At 41.9% G+C, this 21077-nt stretch overlaps 1 protein-coding gene across 7 annotated transcripts in view; it reads right to left on the reverse strand.

Moving 5' to 3' along the window:
• The window catches only part of LOC126267043 (uncharacterized), a 1079001-nt gene that overhangs the window by 816168 nt on the left and 241756 nt on the right, over positions 1 to 21077 (reverse strand). For 2 of the 7 annotated variants that reach the window (XM_049971856.1, XM_049971857.1), the window contains one exon: positions 14711 to 14933. The exons of the other annotated variants lie outside the window; for them this stretch is intronic. The gene's annotated coding sequence lies outside the window, so the exon portion shown is untranslated. The remainder of the gene's footprint in view (positions 1 to 14710; positions 14934 to 21077) is intronic. 7 annotated transcript variants of the gene reach the window in all.

Genomic DNA, 21077 nt, shown 5'->3' on the forward strand with positions numbered 1-21077 from the left:
AAACAAAAAGATTTGCTACAGTATAATGAGAATTACACTGAAGTCACCACACCACGCTTCACGATGGTCCCTTGGATACTACAATCTGCGGGACACGATTGTTAATAGCGTGTGAGATAATCTCGGGGAGGGGGGGGGGGGGGGGGGGTTACATTCATCCATCAGTGCGGTTGACAACTGCTGGATGTTCGTTGGTGTATGTGGATGTGCTGCAATACGTCCCTCCAATGCTCCTAAGGACTGTCGGCAAGGGCACTGCTCGCATAAGACATGCATCCGCGTTCCAATCTGCCACAAAATTTCAACCCCTGGCTTCTAATTGGAAATAACTTTGCTTTAGCATTTGCAGACAGAAAAAGAATGACTAAACCAAAGACTGAAAAAGGGTCCACATCTCTTAAGGTATACAATTAGAGCGCATATTTACCGGATATTTCACTCCTGTATTGGTCCACACTATCTCCTATGAAAATATGGAAACCAAAGAGCTGCAGTAGAAGAGATGCGTATCACAGCTCTTAAAGTATAAATTTTTTACATATATTCCATTGTCAGAGGTACCACAACGATTTTCGCTTACACGTTTCGACCTTGTCGTTTCCGGACCATGGTCCCTTACCTCAAATTAATACAGTTACTATTCTCCATCATCCAGAATGTTTGTATCATCACGGAGTAACTCTGTATATTCGTGATAGAATGAAGGCTTTCATGACCGTATGACACTGCTGGTGGTAAACGTTTCGGAGTATAAGGCCATGGTCCACGAAACTCTTCTGTACCTAACGTTTCGTCCAGAACTGCGTTGGACATCTTCAGCGGCTTGTCCCTCCGTTGAGTCTTACCGACTCCGTCTCTGCATGCTCCGAGACTCGACTCGTGAGTCTTCGCCGCTGCTCGTTGATCTTGTTGTCGGGTACACGTGGGTAGAACGGAGGGCGATTACAAGAGTTCGCAACTATAACTGAGGCCTGAGGACTCGCAGCATTGCCGCTACATACGCAACCGTTTAGCAAGACGATTATTACGTATCAATAAGATGACGGATCGGTTGGTGCTAAATATTCTTTTCACACACACACACACACACACACACACACACACACACACACACACACACACAAAGTCAAGGCCGGCTTCACACGGGGCCACTTCGCGGCGCTGCTCAGCGGCTCGCAAGCTGATCTGCCGCTGACGTTGGGGGCGGTTTCAGTCCAAAAGCGCGTTAGTGGTGCTGCAGTCTCTGCTCACCTTGTATAAAATCTGTCACTATTCCAGTGGGCATGAACACAGAAGCTAATTTCATTCTAGCTCTGCTTCTTTCTCGGAGTAAGGAAAAGAAAGGAAGTAGGTTACAGTACGCTTGTTCGCCCAATGCTTGAATACTGCTCAGCAGTGTGGGATCCGCACCAGGTAGGGTTGATAGAAGAGATAGAGAAGATCCAACGGAGAGCAGCGCGCTTCGTTACAGGATCATTTAGTAATTGCGAAAGCGTTACGGAGATGATAGATAATCTCCATTGGAAGACTCTGCAGGAGAGACGCTCAGTAGCTCGGTACGGGCTTTTGTTAAAGTTTCGAGAACATACCTTCACCGAAGAGTCAAGCAGTATATTGCTCCCTCCTACGTATATCTCGCGAAGAGACCATGAGGATAAAATCAGAGAGATTAGAGCCCACACAGAAGCATACCGACAATCCTTCTTTCCACGTACAATACAAGACTGGAATAGAAGGGAGAACCGATAGAGGTACTCAGGGTACCCTCCGCCACACACCGTCAGGTGGCTTGCGGAGTACGGATGTAGATGTAGATGTAGATGTAAGAACAAACACCGAAATGGAGCTTCTGGATCCTTCCACTGGTTTTAGAAAGACACAATGTTTGATCTTTTCACACATTATTTGATGATTTTCAACGAGATGATGGTCAATTTTTTTTATTTTCGTATGTCGAAAAATTCATTTCAAGAAATTTTGGATGTAATCAGCAACATGACTCGAAGAAGAGACAAAGCCATGATGCCATGAGAAAGGCTATCCCCCAGAAGCGATATTAATTTCGACGTTGAGGTAAGCGAAATATTAAGGTTTGAAATACATTTTCCGTGTTTATTAGGTACAAAGAAAGATGCACTGACGTGCACATAGAAGAAAACAGTACTGTCCGCCTGAGTCAGCGAGGTGGACTGCTAAGCGAAGTGGCCCGGGTTCGATTGACGGCCGGCCCGCAGATATTCTCCGGTCGGGGACTGGGTGTTGTACTGTCGTTACTTTCGTATCGTCATAACAGACACAACTATTGAGAAAGAAACAGTACGCTCCAATCGCTAGATACATCACTATACTCCGTTCATCACAAGATTACATCAGATTTAAATATTACACCATGTATTCTTCCGCATTTCCTTGAATCTCACTTGATTTCGTTTCATGTGAAGAGGAAGATAAGCTGTCTCCAGTACGGTCAAATACGATCATAAAAACACGTTTTATGCTGTGTTACACGCACACAGACTGAGCGATAATGCGGGAGAATAGCTTTCAAATCAAATGGCTCTAAGCACTATGGGACTTAACATCTGAGGTCATCAGTCCCTTAGACTTAGAACTACTTAATCCTAACTAACTTAAGCACATCACATACATCCATGCACGATGCAGGATTCGAACCTGCGACCGTAGCAGCAGCGCGCTTCCGGACTGAAGCGCTCAGAACCGCTCGGGCACAGCGGCCGGCGAACAGCTTTACCAGCGCATTTAACTACGACACCACTGGCCAGCCAGCTGGTCCAACTAACCTGCAATGATGTGAGCAGCTGCACTTCAGACATCAAGAGAGACGACCAGAGAAATGTATTATAGCTTAGATTGTCATTTAATTTTTACAGAGAATGAAATAATATTCTACCAAACTCCGGCACTACCGCAGGCTTCTTACGTGGCCAGACGGAAAGCTTTTCCCACCTAGCACAGTAGACTAATTACAAACAGGAGTGACGAAAACTCCTAACTTCAACACAGGGTAATTTTTGTGAGCGAGCTATGTGTGATGCAAAAGCATACTGCTGGGATTCTACTTGAATATTGAAGCCACTGAAGGTGTTAATTACAGTCGTCTGGTAATCTCTTAGCTCCTTCCTTATTCGAATACGCGAAATACATTTCAGTTCTGGAACTGTTAACTGCCACGTCGATAACGAGTCGATCGACGACAGAATCCGTGTAGCCATTAATTACAGGCAGTCGTCTGGCAATCTCTTAGCTCTTTCCTTATTCGCCTTAGTTCCTGAACTGTGAGCTGCTACGTCGATAACAAGTCTATAAACAACAGAATCCGTGAAGCCACCCAGGCGCGGCATTTTCTTTTATGACGTGCCGTTGCACACTCACCAACGTTCGGCAGTAACATGTGGAAAAGCTGCGTTCGTTTGTTCAAGTATGTCTGGCAGCTTAAGTTTTATGATTTCTCGATGTTGACTCCAGGTGAGTTCTTTTGGGTCCAAGCCGGCTGGAGTGGTTGAGGGGTTCTAGGCGCTACAGTCTGGATCCGCGCGACCGCTACGGTCGCAGGTTCGAATCCTGCCTCGGGCATGGATGTGTGTGATGTCCTTAGATTAGTTAGGTTTAAGTAGTTCTAAGTTCTAGGGGACTGATGACCTCGGATGCTCAGAGCCATTTGAACCAGCATCAGGACTCTGAAGTAAACGGTCATTCGAGATATCCTCATGATGTATCCTGTCATTTTCCTGGTATGACAACACAGTAAACCCCCGATTGAGCATCGTTTGTTGGTGGTGTAACTGCAAAGGTGATTTTTGAAGATACGTTAGTTCTGGAGGATAACACTGTTGAATTTAGTAAAATTGTGGAAGCGCAGAGGTAACCGCAGGAGCACTGGCAGACTGTTTAGCAGAAAACAGAACTTCAGCTACCTGGATTTACACAGGCAGTTTAATATTCTCTGGAGAGTGTCTTTAAATTTTATGTATTTATTTAATTCGATATAACTATGGCCATTAGGCTCTCTCTCACATTGGTTCAGGTCTTCACATATACTGCACCCTTTTTACATGATATCTACCTAAGAAATAACCATTTTAATATGACAAACATAATTAAAATGATTTGAGTGTCTATCGTGACAACAAGAGAAAGTAATACTGACTGAACTAATACAGTTAACAGAGCCAGTACTTGCACTAGTGCTGCCACTAACAGTGATGACAATAAAAATAATAACCATAGTGGCAGATACATAAAAAAGTTACAAGTTATAAAATAGATTTTTTTCTGATATAGTGAAATCTGGAGAAAGGAATTTTAAGGTAATAGCACCAGCTAAGAATACTGGGAAATGAGAAAGATCTGATTGGAAAAGAAAGATATAAAACGATAACGAGTGCGTATACGCGCAACAGTAATCCTTATTGTTGCTTTAGTTGACATGTCATTAACAGTCTTCTGAAGCTTGAAATGTTTTAAAGTCATCTGATGTAATGCGCTAGGTTATTCTAGAGTCGGATTCCCGAAACTTAGAAGGTCTTCAAGGAAGTGGCTGAACGATGGAGTGGGACAGAAAGAATTTTTCTCTGATGGGAAAGAGTGTTCCTGCCATGTTGTTCAGGTATCATCGTTATGGTCAAGGAGAGATTTGAGGGACACTGCTCGTTCACAAGACAATGCAGAAGACATGAAATCTCTGCACCTGTTAGCACACAACAAGTATAGTTACTTGCGTAATGGTGAAACATGATCAAAGAATTAAATACTAATGATATAGCGAATAAAGACATTCATAAGCTGTTTCAGGCGCCGTGAGTTTGTATTTGCAGCGAACTGCAAACATTCGTCATGTTTCAGGTCCCGTATGGCAGGCATCTTTATCAATTTCAATGATGATATCTTCAGTATTGATGAAACTTTCTGGCAGATTAAAACTGTGTGTCGGACCGAGGCTCGAGACGAGGTACTGAAGAAGTAAGGCTGTGAGGACGGGGCGTGAGTCGTGCTTGGGTAGCTCAGATGGTAGAGCACTTGCCCGCGTAAGGCCAAGTTCGAGTCTCAGTCCGGCACAGAGCTTTAATCTGCCAGGAAGTTTCATATCAGCGCACACTCCGCGGCAAAGTGAAAATCTCATTCTTCAGTGTTGATGTTTGGTCGGTGTATTCCCGTATGCCAACAGCACTGTCTACGACAATGCACAGCCAATCACATCCGCTTTACAACAGCGACCCCCGACCCGCACGTTAGGGGCGCTGTGCTCCCCTGTTTGAAACTGTGATGTGAATGTGGCGTAGTTTGAACGCTATCATTACTGGTAAATTCCTTGCACAGTCGTGAGTGGAGCCACTATTTGTGGTCGCCACTCGCAGCAAAGCAGAACACGACCGGCAAGTAGCGCCACCGTTCAGTGGCTGTGGCTGCGTGTGAAACCACTCAAATAGCTGCAGCACTCGCCGTCTCCAGCGCTGCTAAGTGGTTGCGTCGGAAAGGGCCCTAACACTCCTGCACGTTTCACTACGAGACAACGCGTGGACGAGTAGGAAGCGACGGCAGAGCCACTATTCTGACACTCGTCCTACTCGCACCTGAAGGAAGGTTGGAAGCCGTTATAGCAGTGAAGGGGTGCCCTGATTTCTGATATATGCAACCCGCAACATAAGATTCTCGCTCTATTTTCTACAAGACCAATGAACACACACACACACACACACACACACACACACACACACACACAGAGGCTCAGTAAGCATCTGGGAAGATATGTCTTCCCATCCTACACTTTTGCACTTGTGGGTTAGGTGTCAGTATTAACAACTGACATATTATTTCCCAGTGTTTCATTATAGTAAACAGTACAAAAAGTCACAGGTGTTTATGTTTCTTTAATATACCAGTACTTTGAAACAATGTATTTTCATAGTTCACAAAATTGCAATACATACATCATCAAACACAGAACTTAAGTTTATGAACTGTATCACAGTGCCGCTTCTGCTCTGTTCAGCCTAGGATGTGAATGGTTCGCAACAGAAACTTCATGATACGTCATCACAAAATCCGTCCCACTTCATCTCCATGTTAGCTTTCATCTCCAGTGTGAAGACAGCTCCAAAAAACCTCAGAAACCACACCTTATCTCATATTGGAGAAAAAAAATTGTTCAAATGGCTCTGAGCACTATGGGACTCAACTGCTGTGGTCATCAGTCCCCTAGAACTTAGAACTACTTAAACCTAACTAACCTAAGGACATCACACACATCCATGTCCGAGGCAGGATTCGAACCTGCGACCGTAGCAATCGCACGGTTCCGGACTGCGCGCCTAGAACCGCGAGACCACCGCGGCCGGCTCATACTGGAGACATTCGACTGCTTTGAAGAAACATAAATGTTTACAACTTTTGAAATACATCTTGGTTAAAGATCAACATTCACCTTTGAATATCTTAACTAGTATTTTGCACTGAAAAAAAAACAATTAGAAAGCATTATGGTAAAGGATCACTCATAACCTTCTTGCTAGGGACAAAGCACCGCTTTACTACCATTATACTGCAGTCGCTGTGAGCCCAAACAATGGAATTTGCCGAATGTGCTGGAATTATGAGTAAATAGTAATAATGTCTCACGTCTATGCTCACAGGTTATTAAAAGTTCGGAATTTATCTTATATGTAACAGCCATGATCACCGTTTACTCAGTATTTTCGACCATTACGTTTAGTGTATTCCGTACGCACCGGACACTTACATACTTACTGGGCTCATAGTTATAAATGATGATCATGACAACTCCAAATTTCAAAAGCGATACGAGCATATGCGGGAAAGCAATAAGGAAAGATTTTAGTTGTAACAAAAGGGAGATACAATTAACTACGTCTTTAAACACCAATATCCCTAGTAGTAAAAAAAGTACTTATCAAATAAAGCTGTGAGGAATCACATTCTCTCGACATCAAATAGCCGGGTAAGTTCACCTAGCCCAAACTCGAGTTTTGGTACACCTGTTCCGTTTTCCTCTTTATGCTGTGCTGCTCACACTGTCTGTTCACCTGTAACGAAGCTGCGAAGAAGGCTGTTCCATCATGTTTCAACCTGGAGCTCTTCATCTCATCTTAAATGTCATACATGCTACAATACTGTTTTCATATCGGAAGAAACTTTAAAACGATATGAGTACGCAAGTTTTTGCATACATTTGACAGGCTTATTCATAAGACTGTGAAACACTTCAGACACACACTAAGCTAATAATAAAAGAATTAAATTTTCACTCTGCAGTGGAGTGTACGCTGATATGAAACTTCGTGACAGATTCCGATTTGTGCGCCTGACCGAGACTCGAACTCGTGACTTTTGCCTTTCGCGGGCAAGTGCTCTACCGACTGAGCTACCCAAGCACGATGTTGTTGTTGTTGTTCTTCGCCTTCTTCTAATAACCTCTTTTTACGCAACTGTTTTTCAACGTTTTTAGTTCTTTCCTCTGAACTGTGTAATTCCGTATCCAAGTTTGCCTTTGGTCTCCTTTAGTATTTGCTCAACGTATAGACTGAATAATGTCGACAAGGTGCTGCATCCCTGTCTCTCTCCCTTCGTAACAACCGCCTCCCTCTGATGTTCCTCGATTCCTGTAACTGCACTTTGGTTTCCGTACAAGTTGTAAACAACTTTTCGCTTCCGCTATTTTATCCCTGCTACCTTCCTTATTTGAAAGACTCAACGTGGTCTCTAAACCTACAAATTCTGTAAGCGCAGATTTGTTTTTCTTCAGTTTATCTTTTAAGGTAAGTCGTACGGTCAGTGTTGTCTCACGTGTTTCAGCATTTCTCAGGAACTCAACCTGGTCTTCCCACAGTTCTGCCTCAACCAGTTTTTCCATTCTTCTGCAAATAATTCGTACCATTACTTTGCTTAATATAATAACAATAAACTTAACGGATTGCGTCAAGTCCGAAAAAATTCCAGGCTCGCTTAGCATCCACACTTTATTACTAGAAAGCGGAAGCGCAAATAAGTCATCCAATAAATAAGAGCAAGCGTAGTGTGTTCTGGAATATGAAACATCTCCGGTCATATAACGACTATTACCAGCAGAATAGCAATACTTGCGATATTTTGAGGTTAGGGCTACCGCGATTGTGTTGAACAACAGTTTAAGCCGGATCAATTTCTTTTTTAATACTTGAATAACACTTTTATTTTGCAGTACTGAGAAACGGTACTCGACTTACCGTGTCGAAGACTGCGATGCATAGCCATGCGAGTGAGATACTGAGGATGAAGCGAGGAAACGGGGGAGCCTGACAAGCCATCCGTAGCCCAAAGCACGGTCAACTGCATTGTGGATTATCCACACAAGGCTTAAACCTAAGACCTGCAAACGAGCTCTTCACAGTCCTAGTCTAAAGGCCGAAGATGTTCCAGTAGTGAAGTGGAAGGGAGGTTTGAAACTGATGGCTTCACAGACTTCTATTTAGAGACAAAACATTTTCCCAGTCTGGAAACACGAGCCTACACAATGTGTGAGTTTTGGGGCTTGAAAATAAAATAAAGAATATTACTGTTTATCGTCACTGGAGAAGTATGCAAAAAGAAATGGATGTATCCTTCTGGAAGGAACCATTTTAGCATTTGCCTTAAATGATTTAGAGAACCCATGAAAATCTAAATATGGACGACCATCGGGTGTTCGCCTAGTTTTCCCGCTGAACACGATTGTTGTGCTAACCACCGCTCCACCTCGCTCGATCAAAATGATCGAAAATACGCTTACAGTACTTAAGTAGCCAGGTTTACACGGTACACAACTCCTAGAACACAAAAACCGAATTTCGGAAACCGCTTTTACTTTCGTGTTTACATGTTGCACCTAATCGAATTTTGCAAGCTTGATCAAATATTGGTCTAATCTCTGGAACTACTGCAGGGATTTTGTTACGATTTTCACTGGCAGATAAACATATTCAGGAGCAAGGTTTGTGTCTACCACTACATATTATAAATAAGTCCAACCAGGCGGGTCGCTAGTTTTTAATAAAGACAGGGGACGATTTCTTTACGGAAATCAGTGACCTCGCAAGGAGGAGGAAGAGGTGGAAAGAAGATGAGTGGTTAACGTCCCGTCGCGTCTACTACGTCGTCATTAGAGGTGGAGCACGAGCTCGGTTTAATGAACGATAGGGAAGGAAATCGGCTGTGTCCTTTCAAGGAGCCATCCCGGCATTTGCCTGGAGCGGTTTAGGGAAATTACGGAAATCTTAAATCTGGATGGCTGGTTGAGGGTTTGGACCGTCGTAGGAGCAAGTACGAAGCGTGGTGGGTGGGGGTGAGGGGGAGGCGGGGGGGGGGGGGGGGGGGGTGCGACGGAACTACTGTAACTGAGTAAATGTTTTAAAACGTTATGCGTGCCAACGGTTTTGAGACATGGAATAAATAGTTAATTTCCGCATGACTGAAAACACTCTTATATTCCTACTGCACTAGCGAATGTTTTGTCACTAGACACTGATTGTGTACTTGATATTCGCCACTGAGGAAGTAGGTATAGCCGTGGGACATTTATGCAGAATACGAGTATGCAGGCTTGTTGCCAATCAGTTCCATTTTTCTAATGTACCAAGTGTATCGTCATTTATGTATCTGTTTCCATGTAATAATCAAATCTGCCTCTCTTCAATTAAATTAAGAAAATGAATGAATCTCTATTCAGTGGAACACACTGCATAAAATCGCTTCGTCCACATTTATCAACATTTTTAAACGAAATCAGAAACAAGACAACCCAGGAACGTTTCATAAACGGTTCAACGTTTACAAGGGAGTGAATACTAACGCGGCAGCTTCAATCGCACTTAGTATTCATAAACAGGGCGCCGAAGACAGGCTGTCGACAGCCTAAAGTCATCTATTCCGTTCGTTTAAGCCCTTGTGACGAGTTACTACGCGGCTCTGCGCAATACACCGTCCAGAGAACTGTACTACTGTTTGCAAATGTATTATCTCACGACAGCCTTATGATGACAGTTACGCTCAGTGCTTACAATTCTTCCTTGTCGACTGAATATTCCTCTGTCATGTTGAAGGTACTAATTCGGACAGTTTTATTCAGCGATGCGGTATGCTTCAGAGAAGTTTCGAGAGAGTCACTTTAATTACTACTTACTTGTTGACGACTTCGACTTTTTTGCCCCCGTGTTAGTTGGACTACCACAATTACAAGTGAAAGTAGTAAGATTAGAAGACTGCAGAAGCAAGCGAAAGTTTAGGTTTATTTTTCGGTTAAAGTACCTGCGTCAGTTTTCATGTATATTGCCTCATTCTAATTTCACTCATCACTTTTTTCGAATTTACGTCAAGTACTTGGAATTTATGAGTTAGGAGAGTTGCACTTACGGAACCACGTAAGGGTTCTCAAGCTGATAATCATTCTCAAACGCCTCAGTAGTCACCACTTGGGTAACTGTCGTTTTTCCCAACTCTGTTCGAGCGATCTCTGGTTGCGGGTGTACTACTTATGTCAACAAGAGCGTCATATCAGTGAATGTTACTCACAAAAGGTATCCAACGGGTGCTTACAGACCAGGACAGTGAGTAGTCCTATTATATTCGCTGGGGCACAAATTTTCGTTATGGAGCAGCGTTTATTGGCGCAGCATCGGCGTGGATTGCTGTCCAGCGATCCACATCACGTTCTCCAGTTGCCTGTTTAGCAAGTCTATCAAAACTACAAAACAAGTACCTCGGTAATAGATATTTGTACAGAAAAAATGGCAGAGCTGCAATAATATTCTTTAACTAGGGTAGCAAAACAGTTCCTTTCTAACAACTTCTTCTATACTAAGAAATCACTGGGTAATTCGTGACGAGGAACAAGACCGTCATCAAGGTACATGAAATTGTATCGGCTGTTTTTCCTCCGAAAGAAAGGGCAACGAAAATAATTCTGCGAACAGAAATGGAATTCATCTTCTACAAATAAAACCCCCTACATTTGTACAGCTAGCAGTTCTGTGAACCACGTATCGTGGCAGTTTGTCTCACTGATTAATTACCTTTAATTTACCAGACGGATCTTCCTTCGTCAGAGTAAATGAGAATCCACAGTACTGTGTTGTTATTTCCGGAAACATTATGGCGACTGAAGAGATTCTTCCAATAGATTTCGTTATGGATGCTGTCTTCGGCATTACGTTGCGTTTAACTCACGTTTCACCTCTCAGATATTGACTCCAACATCGCTGAAACATGTTGTTGTTGATGATAGTTTCTTAACTGCTCAAGTCGAGATAATCTATGCGAAAATTATTTCGATCCCACACACTTATCGCCGTATCATAGTCAACCTGTGCAACAGCAGTGGTGAAACGATTTAAGTCTGTAATCTGTCTTGGAAGTCACAGACTTAGCATATATTGGGTATCATTACTTTACTATAAGAAGTGCAGTTCATTCGCTCTCTTTATGAAGCCTCCTTCGGAAGTCATCAGTTACTGCAATTAATGTAATGCAGATATTCTTGCCATAAGCCATAAATACAAAACATCCATATCCAAATTAATACTGTAAATGCGGAAGTAACTCTGTCTGTTACGCCTTCGCGACTAAACAGCAGAACCCAATTTTCATATTTGGTATGAAGATAGCCTTAACCTTGAGGAAGACCAAAGGCTACTTTACAAAGTTTTATCTTTTTGAGTGTTATTAACGTTTTTAAATATAGTGTAAGTGAGCGGCATGCACTCGGAACTATCGCGATGGTCGGCGACTCTTAGTGTCTATAGATTATTTCGTGACAGTGCAAATCCAATGTTACTGAGCGGGTGGTTTATAATATTGAGTTCTTAGACCACATGGCATAGCTGCAGAGTTCTGGTAGAGATACGACAGTAAAATAAGACGGCAAGCCCGAGAACCATATTTAAAACAATAAGCTTTGCAAACGTCCTATTTAGCGCATACTTGTAACGGACTCAAGAAGCGAAAGTTGCTCGAATCCAACAAGCCTCAGAGCAATCTCAGGTCCGCAGGAACTTGGAACATTAGAACAGACATTAGACCAGTCACAAGACCGTCGCATTCTAGACCTTGAGCGGAATGCGTCTCTTACAGCTTCCAAGCTCACATCCTGTACTAGATGAGCCACAGAAACTTCTAAAAACTCTAATTCTCCATGGATGTAACAAATCGAGGCATTTTAAAATATAATTAAAAAATATAATGCATGCTTTCAGATTTGACATACGGCAAAACAATAGCAACACTTTCATACTGGCACTGCAAACATTCTTATACATACGTCTCTACACTACTACACGCTCAGACATCTCGTAAAATAACCAGCTTACTTACTCGTCAACACTCATCATAACAAAACTACTGATATACGAGCGAAGCAGCTGGTAACAGCTAGTTTCCAATATTTTAAAAACGTCGCTGGTAGCACAATGAGTAACGTGTACGTCATAAAATCGCGATGTTCCTGAGTCGAGCCTCTGACGGAACATTTTTCTTGCTTTATTTAAATTCTATATTTATTATCACATGGAAATAATAGTTAACAAATAAGGGATCATAATTTTAATAACAATAACACCTTTGTTTTTAATTACTAATCACATGAAAATGCGAGTGTTCCAAATAAATCAATATTTGTTACAAAAATGTTAAACATCAAATAAAAAAGCAAATACTTTTTTATTTCTACATGTTAAACACTATTATTGATGAATATAGTTTTCTTTTTTTCATTTAACAATGAGGCATTTTGCTTGTCTGCATCGAATTTTAATTTAGTTTCTTAACAATATTAAATAAAAAATTATTCAAATTTTGTTAATTGACATATCTATTTGACAATAAATTTAGAATTTCAGTAAACGTAATAAAAAATTGCTAGGCGTCCTAGCGAAAATCTATTTAGGTCTTTATGATTATAAGACTCACACGGTTCGCACTCAGTAACCGGCGAATCTTGTGAAGTTATGAGGGCTTTTTTTTAATCTCTCTCTCTCTCTCTCTCTCTCTCTCTCTTGTGCCCCCAAACAATCAAACAGGGGACCAGGGTACCTGGTGTTTCATTCCAAAAATAATCTTTCTGCATCTGTTTTTTTAACCTTTCAGCATTTCTTACCGCTGAATAACGGGTAGTTTTTCATTATCAATACAGGCTCCCTGGGATCACCGGAGAATGTTCAAAACAATTATTATACTGAACCTCTGAAATTGTCTCCAGTACCAAGGTCACAGCCTTGTGGATACCTGAAATCGTGTCGAAACTCTTTCCTTTCATTCTCATTTTCAATTCTGCAAATAACGTGAAGTTCCACGGAGACAAATCAGGCGAATAAGGAGTATGTTCAAGCATCACTATACTTTTCTGAGCCAAGAAATTGCTCTCACTCTTGCTTTTGTCCGACGATGAGTGCAGCAAACAGCATGTTTCTTGATTGCGGTATTCAGGTCGAATCCGAACAATTCACGCCCATAAACGATTTCAAACAAACTTCCAAATTTAACCTCCGGCAGCGAATCCTTAATGCATGATTCCTTTTGAACCAAAGAAAACAGCGAGCAGCGTCTTGACACGGTCAGCGCACTTTCTTCGGTCTCGGAGATTTCTTGACCTTTGTAATCCTCGCTTTGGCGCTTTGTGTGGTTAAAACTGAACACACAGTGTTTCGTGACCAGGCATGGGTCCCTAACAGCCGATCATTTTATGTCTCTGCAGAGTTCCACTCTGCGATCTTTCCGAATCAGAGTGTGAGTGGGCCCGAAGCGACAACATATTTTCGTTTTGTCCAAAATTTCAGAATGCGAAGTACAGTTATTTTATGAATTCCAATGAGATCCTCAGTTAACCTAGTACATGCACAACGATCGTCTTGAAGAATTTTTTGCCACTTTCTGAGCTGTTAATGACGTTCCTGGACATGGATCATCTTCAATGCTCTCTCCAGTGTCACCAAACTGGCATGCCACTACACCGCTTTTACGACTCATTGCTTTACTATTATCAACAGTTCGTGTCGTAAGTGTCTGTGGCACTTTTACCTAATTTAAAACAAAATGATGTCGCACGTTGCTCCATCGCTCCTTTCACAACCGGGTTTCAAAACTTAAGGCAAAGTTTCGTTATTATGGCAGTATGTGATGCCAGAGCTTTTAAATTTAAAACAGAAGGTAGAATAAACACCAAGCTGGTTAATTCATGCATCCGTTCACAGGTGGCATTAGTAGTTATTGCATATAAAATCGGTCATCTTTCCTGTGGGTCCGGCTATGCATCTCTTCTGTATCTTACGAGCATTCATGAAACATTTGTCACGGTACTTGGTTAAAACTTGTCACACTTTTTACGTCTTTCACGCGCAGGACTCCTGGGTTTAGTGTGATACCGAGGAGCACAGACTGCTTGGAAGACACTAGCTAAGAACTGTACAGAAACACACATTAGAAGATGATCACATGCCAATCACAGATTCAGATCGGAATCAAAGTAAAATACTCGTTTCTCGCAGTGCTTGATTATTTGCTTCAACTTACCGAAACATGTGGACCGTAGTGTGCAATTCATTTTATAAACGGGCAGCTCACGGAGCTTCATTCTCGGCTTATCAAAAATTACTACTGATGGTCGCAATGATCCCATTATTCCTAAGGTTTTGAGTTATAATTAAAAATTAAAGAACGGAAAAATACTTACCTCACAAGGTGACGCAGTTTCAGTACTCTGTACAGTGTTCAGAAGGGCCAAAATCTGAGTCCAGGTGCAAGCACTCAACTTTAGTTTGACGTTGTTTCTCTAAATTACTCCACGGAAATCCCATCTCTTAGCAAGTGTCACGTCCATTTCCCTTCCTTACTGATGTCAAGTATGAGAGGCTCCATCGCCTCTTTGAACACATTTGTCGGTGGGACGTTGGGCCCTAACAAAAAGAGAACAACAAGCTACTTCAGAGAAGTTGCTTCACTGGGTAACGCATAGAGTACTCTCGCAATTGAATATCTAGATGGGTTGTAGCTGCACAAATCCGTAGCAAAAGCATACAACTTACAAAGAAAAAAAGCAGTATCACACAGGAGGTAACATTGCTAACAATCTGATGGTCTTTAATTTACGTTGGTTCCACAACATCTGTTTTGGTTTTGCCAAAGCAGATTCATATAATGTTTATAAACCATGTAATTAAGTGAATAAGATGAGTTTTGGCTGCTTTAGGATTAACGTTCAGCTGCTTAACAGGAATGTTGTAAATTATAAAAAATGTTTCCATAACTATAGAAAAAATGCACATGTTGTTAAATGATCCTAAAACCCAGTCTCCAATTATAAAGTTTCAAATATTTGACTGACACATAACAAAGGAACTGTCATGCTCAGATGTAGCAAGAGTCAGATATTGCATTTCACCAGCGCTGCTTATATGGAGGTTGTTAGTGGAGTACATTCAACGTGAGTGGGATTATTGATGAATCAGAGACGTATCTCTAGAGCAGAGTAGTGTACGCATACTGCTCTACTGATTTTCAGCTTCGTAGCAAACACAATATTGCGGGAGTTTCCACAGTTGCCTCCTTAAGATGTGACTACCGCAAATCTGTTGTCTCTCAGCCTGGACTTCAATCTAAGTGCAAACTGGCAACATTAACTCGGCAGCAAACTCGAAACCTGAAGATTATCGACGACGCCAATGAAGTTTGAATCATAGCAAAAATTCTTATGTATTCAAGTACAAATCCAAAATGAACAAGCTTTACACAAATGAAAAATGGAAATTTCGAAGTTTTAGCGGGCGGTGATGGTTTCAGAGGTGGCCGGTAGAGTTCTTGCGGCAATATGGCCGTCATTCCGTTTCACTGTCACTTGTGAGATGGCGACTGTGGAACACAAGGTTTTCTGCGTTCTTGAGTTCGCAAAAAGTGACTCGCAAATTGCAATGCAGCGCTCATTTCGTACCAAAATCAGGATTCAATCACCTACTCGCAAAAGCATTAACCGTAGGTTTAAGCAATCTAAACAGACTGGGAATCTGTGCAAAGGAAAAAGCACAGGCCGACCGCTTGTGTCAGAAGATGACGTCCCACGGATTCAATAAAGTTCTGTGCGCAGTCCCAGTAAGTCTACCAATACAACCAATCGAGAACTTGGAATACCCCAACCAACTGTATGGGAAGTTCTGAGACGGTGTTTGCTGTACAAGCCCTACCGATTATAGCTTTTGCACGCTCTCAACCACAATGACAAAGAGAAGCGTCTCGCATTTTGTGGTTATGTGCTAGCAAAGGTGGAGAATGACGCATTTCTACAGCGGGTAATTTTTAGCGATGAAGCCACATTCCATCTTAGTGGACAATATTCGCATATAAAATCCACATTCACCAGTGCAACACGAAAGAGACTCAACACTGATCAACGTAAATGATAATTAATTGAAACCCTCAGCTGCCGACAGGTGTTGATGTACCTCGATTGGGACAGCTGAAAATGTGTGTTACGACCGGGACTCGAACCCGGTATCTCCTGCTTGCTACGCAGGTGAATAGCGCGACTGCAGGGACTCACCCTTGCACGCTTCCCGTGCGACCCACATTCCCAACTGTCCACAATCTACATACCTGTCGGCAGCTGAGCCGGCCGGAGTGGTCGTGTGGTTCTAGGCGCTACAGTCTGGAACCGAGCGACCGCTACGGTCGCAGGTTCGAATCCTGCCTCGGGCATGGATGTATGTGATGTCCTTAGGTTAGGTTTAATTAGTTCTAAGTTCTAGGCGGCTGATGACCTCAGAAGTTAAGTCGCATAGTACTCAGAGCCATTTGAACCATTTTTTGTCGGCAGCTGAGGGTTTCAATTAATTATCACTTATTCTAGGAAAGCTGCACGGTCATCAGTTTTATCTGTTCTTTCGAGAACAGTTACTATCTTCATATATATAGTTAAAAGCTACCCAGCCATTGACCATAGTCTGTGCGAATGCGCACAGGTTGCCCGAACTCTTACGGGAATCGTCACCTTAGTGTGCGCGAGTAATGAGTGGATGGGCCAATATTTATTAGATACATTACGTATGTAGATTGTGGACAGTTGGGAATGTGGGTCTCACGGGAAGCGTGCAAGGGATAAGTCCCTGCAGTCGCGCTATTCATCTGTGTCCTCGGTGGCTCAGATGGATAGTGTGTCTCCCCATGTAAGCAGGAGATCGTGGGTTCGAGTCCCGGTCGGGACATTGCACGCCTGCGGATGGCGTTGGCAGCTTAAAGCTGTTACAGATAGGTGCCAATTCTACAGTTCTGTGTGGCTTTATTTATAGGATAAAACAAGCAAGATATGAAAGAATTGTGACTGCCGACGGTCCGTATATTACTGGGTTATACATATTACCTGCTGTTGATCGAACAACAGTCATTACATAAGGGACAGTCAAATAAAAATGAGGCAGATGGAAAAGAGTGAGTAAACTGTTTGTTATTTCGACAACAATCGTAATAACTATTAATACGAGGGGCGTTCAGTAAGTAATGCAACACTTTTTTTTTTGTGAAAGAAGTTTGCTCTTGTTCACGTAGGAGATCGGACAGGTTTGCGCGACCTTGTTACGATGGTGACAGACACCTAGCCCAACAAGTCACCGTGCTTTTATTCACTGCCAAGTCTCCATAGACATTCTGCAAGCGCCTATCAAGGTCTGCGATGCTGTGGTTTTCCGCCAAAAGACACTCAGTGGTAGCTCTCTGCTCGCAACGCACCTCGGTTAGACGCTATTTTGAAGGTTACGTGTGGCGCCGCCAACTATGTTTTCATGATACGAAAGGGTCTGAAGTGGGAATATTCCACGATGCCTCACAACCGCATTTTTTCAGCCGAAATCGGGCGACATGTGTCGCTTTACTTATTGAACGGGCCTCGTACATTTGAACCACTGTGAGACAAGGCATTCAGTGCCTTCATGGAATCATGTGATTGTGCCGAGACGTGCACTTTTTTGTTCGAAGCAAATTGACGGTCTCTAATGTCTTTCTTTAGACATCCAAAAATATGGAAGTCGTACGGGGAGGTCCGTTTCGACAAAGAATGTTACACAGTTATGTTATGAATTATATTCTGATATCTTACCCTTTGCTTTCTATGTCTGACCTAGACGTTGGAACTTCTTGAACCTACAACCAAGCAGAGAAGATTGTGCTTTCTAACAGTGCAATTTACTAAACTAGTTTGTGTTTTATGGCTGATTAGTGTACTCATCTCGAAGTAGTATCGAATTGTCAGGACTCCTTTATCAGTGGGGCCAGTATATGTATTGAGATTGAAGATCACCGTTTCTAATATGCTCTGAAGTAATTCTATTTGAGTAATTCTCAAAGTCTTGCAAGAGAAGGTATATAGTGATTCTGTGATGAGGAGATAAACTTTCAGGGATGATAAAGAAGGGTAAATGTATCAATTTGAGATAAGGTACCCAGGTCCAGAAACAACTAAGTTACAAGCGAAAATCGTTCTGATGGCTCTGACAGTGGAGTACATACACCGTACCGTTGTTGCTAAGACTATAGGGTAGTCAACTTTCAGATCTGGGAATATTGACCTAAACAAGAAACAATGTCCAGCAGATATGGATTCTAAAATGCCTAACTAGAGAGATGCGAGCATTTGTTCAGAAGAAGAGACGGGGATCACAATAGCGAAGATGAACAAGTGCTCATAGCTCTTAAGGTCATTTTCGGACCAGTGGCTCTTACTTCAAACTGATACATTCTTCATTATCGCTGAAAGTTCGCAATAGTTTCACAGATTCACCCCCTGTATATAAGCATAATGGAATGAGAAATTTTTCAGTTCAACATTAGTCATTTTTTCTAGTAGAACAGTAATACGCTGTGGAGGAAAGCGGTTTTCATTCAAATAACGGAGTTTCTGTTTCTCCGAGATCAGCGCTATCCAGTAGAAAGTGTATGGTACCATCATGTCGGTCCCACTACTTCATGAGAATTTGCTCTGTGCTGTTTTGTTGTGAGGTGGTGGTTCCGGAAGTATTTTGATGCATGATAGTACTTGCATGATAGTACTTTAGTAACTTCCAGAATATTAAGATTTTGTTCAGACTGCATATAAGACAGCAAGGAAAATTTCTTGAAATTAATGTACTGTATTTGGACAATCCATACTGATGGCAAAGAACTTAATTCGCATTAGCGATTTCAGTATTCTACAATTTCATCTTCAGACGTGAAATATACTTATGACGTGAACATGAAATTGTTTAACTTCCAACTCGATCATTTGAATTAAATACATTCAGCAAAAAGCTAAATGGTTATCCCAATAACAGTGTGTTAAATGGAATATTGCTAAACGCTCCTAACGTTCCATCCATGAAGATGAATCACACCAAAATTCTTCAAGTTATTTAATCATGCGCTCGGTGTTACCAGAAGCTGTTCAGAACAGTTTATTCTCGTCAGCGCAACTATTACTAAAAGAGGCCACCATCACAGTTGTAGTGTTAGAGTGAGGAGGAAGCTGCCAGTTTTGCACTTCGCGAGTAATACTAGCGTCTTCCCGTAGAGATTTCAAGGACCCATGGAAAACCTAAATCTTGATAGTCGGCTGGGACTGTAGTGTAGTAACACTCCAGTATCTCTCTTCATCGAGTGAGTCTGGATGCTAATGACTGTTCTAGGAACAAGTTACATTCCAAACCATGTCTCCTCCGTAAACACTTGCCTATCGCGTTGTGTGTTTCTTCTTTTTTTCCCCTTACTTTTGTAGCATTCCGTATCGTAATATGAATCGGCCAATATTATCAATCCTGTTACTCCTGGGGGCTTTCACATACAGGATTATTGTAAATGATGGACCCATTTTCAGAACTTCGTATTTATTTATTCAAATACAAATACAAAATGAACAAGCTTTATACCAACGAAAAGAGGAAGTTTAAAAGTTTTTTTCATAATGTTTTACATCAATTTAATGAATTTAATAACTTGTAATGATGTGCAATTAATTAGTTTTCAATAATTATTTAATAATTAGAAATGTGATAAATGTTCTTTAATGTGTCATCCGTTGGCTGCACGGCAAACAAATGTTATATAAATGTTCAATGTGGCCTCTGTTGGCTGCACGGCAAACGTCGACACGGCAGCCAAACTTGGCCCACACACGCGAGAGCGTATCTGCTGTTACTGAGTGCACAGCAGCAGTGATCAAATTCCGCAGATTGTTCAGAGTGGTTGGTGGAGATGGGACGTAAACAGCTTCCTTCACGTAACCCCATAAGGAATAGTCGCAGGGTGTGAGATCAGGAGATCTCGGAGGCCAGAAGTGCAGAGCCGGGTCCTCAGATCTCCTGCACTGAGGAAGTCACTCAAAAAGCCCTACATCATGGTGCCAATGGGGTGGAGCTCCATCCTGTTGGAAAATGAAGTCCTTGGAGTCTTCCATAACTTGAGCGAACAGCCACTGTTCCAAAATGTCCAGGTACGTGATTTCCGTTACAGTTCTTTCCGAAAAGAAAAATGGTCCATGAACCTTTGTGCGGGATACGGCACATAACGTTAGTGCATTTTAAACACTAACATGTATGGAAAACCATAGCACTCGCATGATCAATTCTGGAATTACAGCTAATGAAGCAACCAAATTACGCTGCTTAAACCATGTGCGGTGCCGACTGAAGTAGACAATTTGTTTGCCGCTAGTGAGTAGAGAGGACGATACTGCCGACATTACAGACGCTACTAAATCCGCGTGTCATAACATCGGGACCTAGCGCATTACTCTCTCCTATTCCATTTTTTTCATACTGAGAGGATTTGAAGCTAAGTAGCCCGACAATTTTCTACATGAGTTCAACGCAATTTTCATAAAAAATTCGAAAAAAATATCCTTTGAACTGTTCCAAGCATTTCAAGTAAAAAAGGTACTCGCCTGCAGCGACGTCTATTACAACATTTGTTAACAAATACTTACGTTAATTAATAAACAGTCAACCATTTTTTAAATAAAAAGAACTTGATTTGCTTTTTAATTACCTATTTGATTTAAATTAAATTAAAATTGGATATAGATC

Source organism: Schistocerca gregaria, chromosome 4 (assembly GCF_023897955.1).
Source record: "Schistocerca gregaria isolate iqSchGreg1 chromosome 4, iqSchGreg1.2, whole genome shotgun sequence".
In the NCBI taxonomy this organism is placed as follows: domain Eukaryota; kingdom Metazoa; phylum Arthropoda; class Insecta; order Orthoptera; family Acrididae; genus Schistocerca; species Schistocerca gregaria.